At 45.5% G+C, this 10379-nt stretch overlaps 1 long non-coding RNA gene across 1 annotated transcript; it reads right to left on the reverse strand.

Annotated features, from left to right (window-relative positions):
* LOC137840173 (uncharacterized) lies at positions 1–8310 on the reverse strand. Its single transcript, XR_011086655.1, has 2 exons — positions 5522–8310; positions 1–387 (listed from the first exon to the last, which is right to left on the reverse strand). It is a non-coding gene; the product is annotated as an uncharacterized lncRNA (long non-coding RNA).
* Between the last annotated feature and the right edge of the window lie 2069 nt (positions 8311–10379).

Below are 10379 nucleotides of genomic sequence, written 5' to 3' on the forward strand. Positions count from 1 at the left end.
TGATGCTCAATTATAAATTTATTATTTTAGTAATAATTGAAATCATACATATTCAAATGATCATTTTTGGTACAAAAAGAAAATGTTTAAATGTGTAAAAGAATAATCAGACAAAAATAATTATTAGAAAAACTGCAAGTTCCTTTTGCAAGAAAACATTTAAATTTTGTTAAAGTTTAAAAAAAGGTCAAAATGCTGGGGTGGCACGGTGGGGCACTGGTTCACACATCCGCCTCATAGTTCGGAGGTTGCGGGTTTGATTCCACTTCCGGTCCTCCCTGTGTGGAGTTTGTATCTTTTCCCCTTGCCTGCGTGGGTTTTCTCTGGGTTATTGTTCCGCCTACTGCCCGATGACTGCTGGGATGGGCTCCAGCACATCCGCAACCCCTGTGGGGAAAAGCGGTACAGAAAATGGATGTTTGGTTCCCTTGCATAAATAAACGTAGTGAATTATGGTTTACTTACACTTATAAATAATCTTTGTCCATTTTCTTAAGATTAAACCAAATTTGTAATTGTGGATTGTAAATTTAAATCATAGTTGAAGTTCGATTGATTGTGTTGGAAATAATATACTTTTTATCATTGGAATCTATGTATCTACTTTTGTGTGCAAGATTCTCCGCAGTATGTGACCATCAGGCCTTGTGATAATGACTTGGGGGCATATGGAGTCATTAGCCGCGCTATACAATAAGCCCCATAGTTAGCTAGACATGTACAGATCATGAGATTGTCATGGGATGGCTGAAGCAGACAAAGGTCTTATTTAAGTTGAGGTAATGAGATATAATTATGTCCTTCCTGTTTGGAAACCTACTCGATCATGTACACTTGCCCAATTGTTTCTTTCTCAATAAAAGGCACGGCTAAACTCGAGAAGAGCGCGGATCTCAGCCACACTTGCTGCGTGTGTCTGGGGTGCGCCCTTCCGCGCAGAAGAAAACGCTAAGCCAAAAAGACCTACCGCCTCTGAGATTGATTTCAGATAAATGTTGTCAACCCAACATTTTTGGCGGCTCGTCCGGGATTTCCTGAAAATCTGCTCGCTGATCCGAGGAGTGTTGAAGACGCCGAATCCGTGCACGGCAGAGGTCACAGGACGCCTGAAGGAAAGCTCTGGGGAGCAATGTTCATCCACCAGGCCGGCGTTCGGTTCAGCACCTCTCGGCAGCGATGATTGACGGAATCTTCAAAAGAAATCTCTCAGAGACTCGGTGAGACTTCTTCGTTGGCCGCGTGGTTGGGGTATTTTAGTCCCCAGAAAAAGGGTACCCGGGTAAGGACGGCGGAGTCCTTGTTGTGAATTCCAAGTGATAGGAATTCGGTCTACAGATGGAACTTGTAGACGGAAATACACCTCGTTTCGTTAAGAAAATTCCGCGGTGTGAATGTGTGTGTGAATGGTAGCACGTATCACTCGCTATTGTGCTGCATGTAACATGGTGGGAAGAAATGGCGAATTTCTGTGGAATTCCTCACCAGAAAACTGGTCGAAGCAGGAATTACCTCAGAAAGTTGTTATTGCACTAAAGAAACATTCCATCTTTAGAAATCCCTATGATTTAAATGTTGAACTAAATTGATTAAAATGGAGGGCCGTCAAAGTGTTACTGACAATGTATCAGGGGATGAGAAGTATACGTTAAATAAGTTACCAAACTTGAGGCCGCAAGTATGCTTGTCAGATAATGAAGCCATGAAAGGCCACTAATGTGAGAAAAATAAAAATAAAAATAGTAAAACCAAAACATCAAATAGAGGAAGACGTTTGCGCAGCATTGTTTGTTAATGTTGTTTGTGCACTGTGTTTTTGTTGTGGGCCTTTGTTTTGTCCTTGTGTTCTCTGCGTGTTTATGTGTGTCTATGTGTTAAGATTTTGAAATTGGCTAAAATAGTGTGCAAGGAATTTCAAAGTTACTAGACTGGGGTCTATTCGATTTGCACTGCAAGAAAAAAAAAAGGAGACATTGAAACTGGAAAATGCAATTTTTGAAGAAATTGGGGTAAAGGCAGGCGAAAAAGATGAATAAATACTTAGGAGATGGAACAGAATGATGTTCGAGCAGAATTGAATCAGTTGAAACATGTAGAACTTAGAGGTGAAATATGAATTTTGTAAAATTTTGCAGAAATTTTAATCAATCTTTTATTCGCCAAGTTTGAGCATGCCATACAAAGAAGTAATAATTTAACTTGAAAATATGAATTTTTTTAATTTTGCAATTTCGGGAATGTTTAAAAACTTTCCCAGTGTGATTTAAATGGGGTGAATGATGTGAATTTCAAACTGGGACAATGTAAAGGTGAAATGTAGAATTTGCCTTTAAGAATGAGTGGAAGGAAAATTGCCCTAAATTTGCAAATTTTGTGGAAATGAAAAGCTTATGGAATTAATTGAATGCAAGCATCTCGAGTGAATTTTTGGAATATGTCAAAATCGGAATGAGTGGGTTGTTTTACCAAGAACCTTGAGATAGGACAGATTCAAATGAGGACTGTGAATTAAAAATGATGTAGTATGACTGTGTGGACAGCTTGAAGAGAGCTTGAGGAGAGTGAGAACAGTGCATGTGTGCGTGCCTGTGTGTGTGCGCGTGTGTGAGATGCAAATGAGCAGGAATGAATGACAAGATACAGCTTGACTGGTCGACGTTGTTGGAGACTACTATGTGAAAAGTAGTAGAACAACTTTGAAGAAAGAGTGATTTTGAACATATTTAATGCTAAGAAAAGAAAATAGGGCTTATTTCACAGTGGTTGACTGATTATCATGAATTGAATGGCTCGTTTTACGCTTTCATCTAAAAGTCAAGTCAAGTTTATTTGTATAGCCCTAAATCGCAAACAGTCTCAAAGGGCTTCAAGTAGACAAAAATTCAAGTTTTCGTCTACAATGATGATAATTGCTTTTGAAACAAAGGAAGTGTAAGGATGAGATTCCTTTCTCCTCATGCAGCATTTAGGCCAGAGAGGAAGTGAAGTCAAGTAACAGAAGTTAGGATGGGTAAAAACCATAAGTAAACTATCTTGGTTTACTCTCAGCAAAAGGGAGAGCAGTGAACAGGTTATATTAGACACACCACGACCTGCCACGAAGAACAACTGATGTTTTTTTTTTTTTTTCTGTCATTATTGCAGAGCTTGGGCTCCACACTATGCTGAAATTGCTAAGCCACTAACAGGAGTGGCTCATGGACAGCCGTTAGCAGTCAAAGATACATTCGCGTGGACACCAAAAGTAGAAGAAGGATTGACAAGATTGAAAATGATATTTGTTCAAACAACAAAGGGTGTGATAATGGATAAGGTGTTATTGACGATGTCAATAACAAAACTGTTTTGCCAAAATGACTTTTAAGGCAACGCCTGTTGTGTCACTTATGTGACAACAGGGGGGAGATGAGTTATTAGTTACCTATTAGTTACCTTTGGTTTAGATTCTTGCAAAAAAAAAAATTTAAGCATGTCCTGTTTGTGTGAAACATGATCCACACAGGAACCTAAAAGAAACTCTATATGAAAATCACATCCTAAATTCGAATAGTGGAGCCTAACAGGAACATGGAAAAAGTGAACAGCTGAGAAATGGCATTCGATGTAGTGGCAGTGAATTATAAATTCAGGACAGTTCAGTAATATCTGTAAAGTGAGCATAACACCATTAATAATGAGGTCAAAATAGAGATGATACTAGGCAAAATTTGGAAACTTTATCAGAAATTGAAGGCTCAAATCAGGAAAGGTGGAAAGGTAATAGAGAGAATGGCATAAAATCAAAGTTAGGAAAACAAAAGATAGATAGTAGCCTGAAAATAGGAGGAGCTTCTGGAAATTACAGTATAATTGAGAGAAATCACAGTTAAGACTTGCAATTTAAGTTTAGGGTAATCTGTCAATTTAAAATGGTTCAAATGAGGTCCATCACAATACATCCGAGCGCTCATGAAGGAAAGGCGCTGTCCTACTCAAGTAGATTAGATTATTGATAATAGTAGAATTTGAAGTTTGATTAACAGAAGGCACTATGGAATTTATGTCAAATTGGAAGATGATATTTAAGTTTGGTATCCCAGTCTGTCTTTTTCAGTATCCATCAGTGACTCTGAAACTCGATCCCGAGACTCCACCGACAGCTGAGAACATCAAGAAAAATGGTGCATGGCTCTAAGGCACCTTTGACCTTTGCAAGAGCAAAGAAGGACTATATTTGTGCTTGGGGGGGAGCACAACGCCCTGGAGGAGAACGACATCCTCGGAGGCGAAGTACAAAGAACGAAGGAACTCACAAGATGAGAATGGACTCAGTTGAAAATGGACTCATCCAAGAGTGAGGGATGAGTTGACTCTGAGACTACAACCAAAGATAACAACCTGACAATGAGGTGCGGCGAAAGACACACGAGACCTGAAAGATGCATCAAGCTGCTGAGACGTTATCAAACTTGGTGGAGCTTGGGTCAGAGTGGATGGAAGCTTGCTTGGGCACTGAGTTTGACACAACTGAGGAGTCTTGCTAAAAGATAAATAAATAAATAAGGAACAAATTGTGTAGTGTTACGAAGAAAGAAAAAGTATCATAATCAGAGGATAAATTTGGATGAAACAGATAGGCTAAAATTGTAAGAAATAAGAGTAGAATCACATTTAGCCCATCCAGCTTAACAATTAGACATTTAGTCATTAACAGTTTGGAGAAGGGAAAATAGGGCATTAGGATCTACTAGGATGCAGTCAAAAGGTGATTAGATTATTCAATGGAGGTAATTAATAAAGTAGAAGTTAATCACACCTCACAGGGAAATTCTGGTGTCAAAACAAAAAGTTTGATAAGATCAAGGAATAACAGCCATGAAAACTTTTGACAGTTAAGAATAACACTGCATGAGACTCACACCAAGTGACAGTGAACGCGATGACAAATGTCATAGGACTCGGAAAACAAATGCCTTAACATGGCAAAGTGAAAATAATGTAGTGGAGTAGACTGTTGGAGGAAGACTTTTGAGTATCTTCACCCAGGTGCTCGATCAGAACGATGGATTAGGACAAGATTATTTAAGGACCTACTGAGGCTGCTTCTTTCCCCATGCTCACCCATGAACATGCTCAGCAGTACAAATGACTGAATTTTTAGGCATTTAATAGGCAATTTTACGGTAAAGGTCCGGTACGAATGTACGAAATATTCACTTAGGAAGAACATTCAGAAATGAAGGGTTTACCGTTAATATTCGCTGATTGCCTGTTCACTTACACATACTAAATTTGTTTGTTGTTGTATGAGTGATAGATGCAAATGGATTGGCGCTTGTGTGGTTAGGAATATATGTGTGTGTGTGTGTGTGTGTGTGTGTGTGTGTGTGTGAGTGTGTGTGTGTGTGTGTGTGTGTGTGTGTGTGTGTGTGTGTGTGTGTGTGTGTGTGTGTGTGTGTGTGTGTGTGTTGAGGGCAGTATGAAAGGCCAAAGTATTTTGGAGTTGGTATGAAAGGGTCACAGTTGAGGGTAAGATTCCTCTCACCTGAGACGGGAACACCCAAGCGTGATGACTAACAGCCGATGGTTAATCAAAGGCACCATGAACAACAAAAATAGTTCCTGGACAAGGCCGAATTCAGCAACACGGATGGACAAGACAGGACTGATATCGAACACTAGGACGATGGACATATGACATGACGAACCTGAACTCACCCGACAAGGTGACAGACTATGTAGATGACAACCATACATATGGGTCCCTTCTTAACATCTAAGGCTCCATCCCTGAAGATGAGAGGCCAAGTGTACTCCGCCTGCGTCAGAAGTAGTATGATGTACGGAAGTGAGGCATGGGCCCTGAAAACAGAACACGAAGAAAAACTAAACAGAGCAGAAATGAGGATGATCAGATGGATGTGTGGTGTGTCAATGAGGGAGAAAAAACCCAGTGCAGAGCTGAGAAAGAAGATGGGAGTGGAGGCCATAGTGGATGTGGTGATGAGAGGCAGACTGCGATGGTACGTACATGTAGTGAGGAAGGACGAGAACGACTGGGTGAAGAAAGTTATGTCGTATAACGTAGAGGGAACAAGACCCAGTGGCCGACCTAAAAAGACCTGGCAGACGACCGTGTCAGCCGACATGAAGGCACTCGGCATCAACCACGAGATGGCCATGGACCGTTCCCGGTGGAAGAAAGCCATATCAAGAACCCAGTCCAACCCAGCGGCGCCTGGAAAACGGACTTTAAACCGATGATGATGATGATGATGATGATGAACCATACATATGGAACTTAAGCTTGCATGTGGCAAGTGCGAGCTTGGCTTTGTTTCTGTGTGTCACTTGTCAAACGCACCTCTTGGATTAAGGTGCCCCCGGCTTCCCGGTAACGGGTTTGTTTTAGCCGGGTTCGGAGATTCGTCCGTAATCTAACCACCCGAGTTAAATTAACTCCACCGGAATCAATCTAATTTCTGTACGACGCCAATCCCTCTCAAGTCACCCGAAGCTCGAGCCGAGTAACTCAATTCAAGGCAAGACTTCGGAGTGACCGCATCGTATTGATGGCTCCCCGCTAATGTTTGAAGTTCTTATTTGTTACGGATATTTTTTAGATGTCTTTGTTAAGACCTCAGGGATGCGTTTGTATAGCGCACCCAAGCACTAGTTTTGCTGAAGTAAATGTTGATATGGGTCCGTTCCACTTGGTCGCTCATGCAGCGAGCCGACCAACCTTTTTATTCGAAAGAGAATCGAATTAATAAAAGTGTGACAATAACAGCATTTAAGAAGAAAATTAAAGCACTTTAGATTATTAATTCTAACTTCCTATACGTAGATCTAGCACTTAACCGTCGGAGTTCTTCACCCCACTTAATTGCTTTAAAAAGAATAACAACTTTCTTAAACCGGATAAAAATGTCGTGCTCTATTTAGATTTGCCCAATAATTAATTTGGAAGGCAAGTCTATTTTTTGATCGTGTCCCATTTAACTTTTGACGCGGCCCGACAAATTTAGGAACTGGGCCGCGCCCGACGGACAATCGAAATACTTTTATCCTCCACTAACTCTAATGATTTATTTTAACCATCGTCGTTATGTTATTTAGAAGAAGTAAATTTTCAACCGAATTCACTTTTAACGAAATCCACTCTTCCCTTAAATATTTACGAAAGTTATTTAATTCTCTAACTTGCTCGGAGTTACTTTTTCCGCGGCCCGTCAAAAAGGGGAAGCGGGCCTGAGCCTTTCAAATAGTTAAATAACTTTCCGTTCTACACAAAACCAATAATCCGATTTAAACACCTCCGTTAATTTATTCAGACGAAACAAACTTTCGAACGGATCGAAATTCACTCGTGGCTCAAATAACTACGGAAGTTATTCAAGTCTCTAACTTGTTCGGAGTTATTTTTTACGCGGCCCGTCAAAAAGGGGAAGCGGGCCTGAGCCTTTCAAATAGTTAAATAACTTTCCGTTCTACACAAAACCAATAATCCGATTTAAACACTTCCGTTAATTTCCATCCATCCATCCATCTTCTTCCGCTTATCCGGGGTCGGGTCGCGGGGGCAACAGCTTCAGGAGGGACTCCCAGACTTCCCTCTCCCCAGCCACTTCATCCAGCTCATCCCGGGGGATCCCAAGGCGTTCCCAGGCCAGCTGAGAGACATAGTCTCTCCAGCGCGTCCTGGGTCGTCCCTGGGGTCTCCTACCGGTGGGACATGCCCGGAACACCTCCCCAGGGAGGCGTCCAGGAGGCATCCTGATAAGATGCCCGAGCCACCTCATCTGGCTCCTCTCAATGTGGAGGAGTAGCGACTCTACTCCGAGTCTCTCCCGGATGACCGAGCTTCTCACCCTATCTCTAAGGGAGAGCCCGGACATCCTGCGGAGAAAACTCATTTCGGCCGCTTGTATCCGAGATCTCGTTCTTTCGGTCACGACCCATAGCTCGTGACCATAGGTGAGGGTAGGAGCGTAAATCGACCGGTAAATTGAGAGCTTTGCCTTTTGGCTCAGCTCTCTCTTCACCACAACGGACCGGTACAGGGTCCGCATTACTGCCGACGCTGCACCGATCCGCCTGTCGATCTCACGCTCCATCCTCCCCTCACTCGTGAACAAGACTCCAAGATACTTGAACTCCTCCACTTGGGGCAGGATCTCATCCCCGATCCGGAGAGGGCATTCCACCCTTTTCCGATCGAGGACCATGGACTCGGATTTGGAGGTGCTGACCCTCATCCCGACCGCTTCACACTCGGCTGCGAACCGTTCCAGCGAGAGCTGGAGATCACGGCCTGAAGAAGCCAACAGCACCACGTCATCTGCAAGAAGCAGAGACGCGATGCTGAGGTCCCCAAACCGGACCCCCTCAACGCCTCGGCTGCGCCTAGAAATTCTGTCCATAAAAATTATGAACAGAATCGGTGACAAAGGGCAGCCTTGGCGGAGTCCAACCCTCACTGGGAACGAATCCGACTTACTGCCGGAAATGCGGACCAGACTCTGGCATCGGTGATACAGGGACCGAACCGCCCTTATCAGTTGGCTCGGCACCCCGTACTCCCGAAGCACCCTCCACAGAACCTCCCGAGGGACACGGTCGAACGCCTTCTCCAAGTCCACAAAACACATGTGGACTGGTTGGGCAAACTCCCATGCACCCTCGAGGATCCTGCCGAGGGTGTAGAGCTGGTCCACTGTTCCACGGCCAGGACGAAAGCCACACTGCTCCTCCTGAATCCGAGGTTCGACCTCCCGACGGACCCTCCTCTCCAGCACCCCTGAATAGACCTTACCAGGGAGGCTGAGGAGTGTGATTCCCCTGTAATTGGAACACACCCTCCGGTCCCCCTTCTTAAAGAGGGGAACCACCACCCCAGTCTGCCAATCCAGAGGCACTGTCCCCGATGTCCACGCAACGTTGTAGAGGCGTGTCAGCCATGACAGCCCCACAACATCCAGAGCCTTTAAGAACTCTGGGCGGATCTCATCCACCCCCGGGGCCTTGCCACCGAGGAGTTTTTTAACTACCTCAGTGACTTCGACCCCAGAGATTGGAGAATCCGCCTCAGAGTCTCTAGGCCCTGCTTCCTCAATGGAAGGCGTGTAGGTGGAATTGAGGAGGTCTTCGAAGTATTCTCCCCACCGACTCACGACGTCCCGAGTCGAGGTCAGCAGCACGCCATCCCCACTGTAAACAGTGTTGACGTTGCACTGCTTCCCCCTCCTGAGACGCCGGATGGTGGACCAGAATTTCCTCGAAGCCGTCCGAAAGTCATTCTCCATGGCCTCACCGAACTCCTCCCACGCCCGGGTTTTTGCCTCAGCAACCGCCGAAGCCGCGTTCCGCTTGGCCATCCGGTACCTGTCAGCTGCCTCCGGAGTCCCGCAGGCCAAAACGGCCCGATAGGACTCCTTCTTCAGCTTGACGGCATCCCTTACCGCCGGTGTCCACCAGCGGGTTCGGGGGTTGCCGCCACGACAGGCACCAACGACCTTACGGCCACAGCTCCGGTCGGCCGCCTCAACAATGGAGGCGCGGAACATGGTCCACTCGGACTCAATGTCCCCCGCCTCCCCCGGGACGTGGGAAAAGCTCTGCCGGAGGTGGGAGTTGAAGCTCTTCCTGACAGGAGATTCTGCCAGACGTTCCCAGCAGACCCTCACAGAGCGTTTGGGTCTGCCAGGTCGGACCGGCATCTTCCCCCACCATCGGAGCCAACCCACCACCAGGTGGTGATCAGTTGACAGCTCCGCCCCTCTCTTCACCCGAGTGTCCAAAACATGCGGCCGCAAATCCGATGACACGACTACAAAGTCGATCATCGAACTGCGGCCTAGGGTGTCCTGGTGCCAAGTGCACACATGGACACCCTTATGTTTGAACATGGTGTTCATTATTGAAAATCCGTGTCGAGCACAGAAGTCCAACAATAGAACACCGCTCGGGTTCAGATCAGGGGGGCCGTTCCTCCCAATCACGCCCTTCCAGGTCTCACTGTCATTGCCCACGTGAGCATTGAAGTCACCCAGTAGAACGATAGAGTCCCCAGAAGGAGCGCTCTCCAGCACTTCCTCCAGGGACCCCAAGAAGGGTGGGTACTCTGAGCTGCTGTTTGGTGCATAGACACAAACAACAGTCAGGACCCGTCCCCCCACCCGAAGGCGGAGGGAGGCTACCCTCTCGTTCACCGGGGTGAACCCCAATGTGCAGGCGCCCAGCCGGGGGGCAATAAGTATACCCACACCTGCTCGACGCCTCTCACCGTGGGCAACTCCAGAGTGGAAGAGAGTCCAGCCCCTCTCGAGAGGGCTTGTACCGGAACCCAAACTGTGTGTGGAGGCTAGTCCGACTATATCTAGTCGGAATCTTTCTGCCTCGCA

This window comes from Syngnathus scovelli, chromosome 3, assembly GCF_024217435.2.
Source record: "Syngnathus scovelli strain Florida chromosome 3, RoL_Ssco_1.2, whole genome shotgun sequence".
Classification (NCBI taxonomy): Eukaryota; Metazoa; Chordata; class Actinopteri; order Syngnathiformes; family Syngnathidae; genus Syngnathus; species Syngnathus scovelli.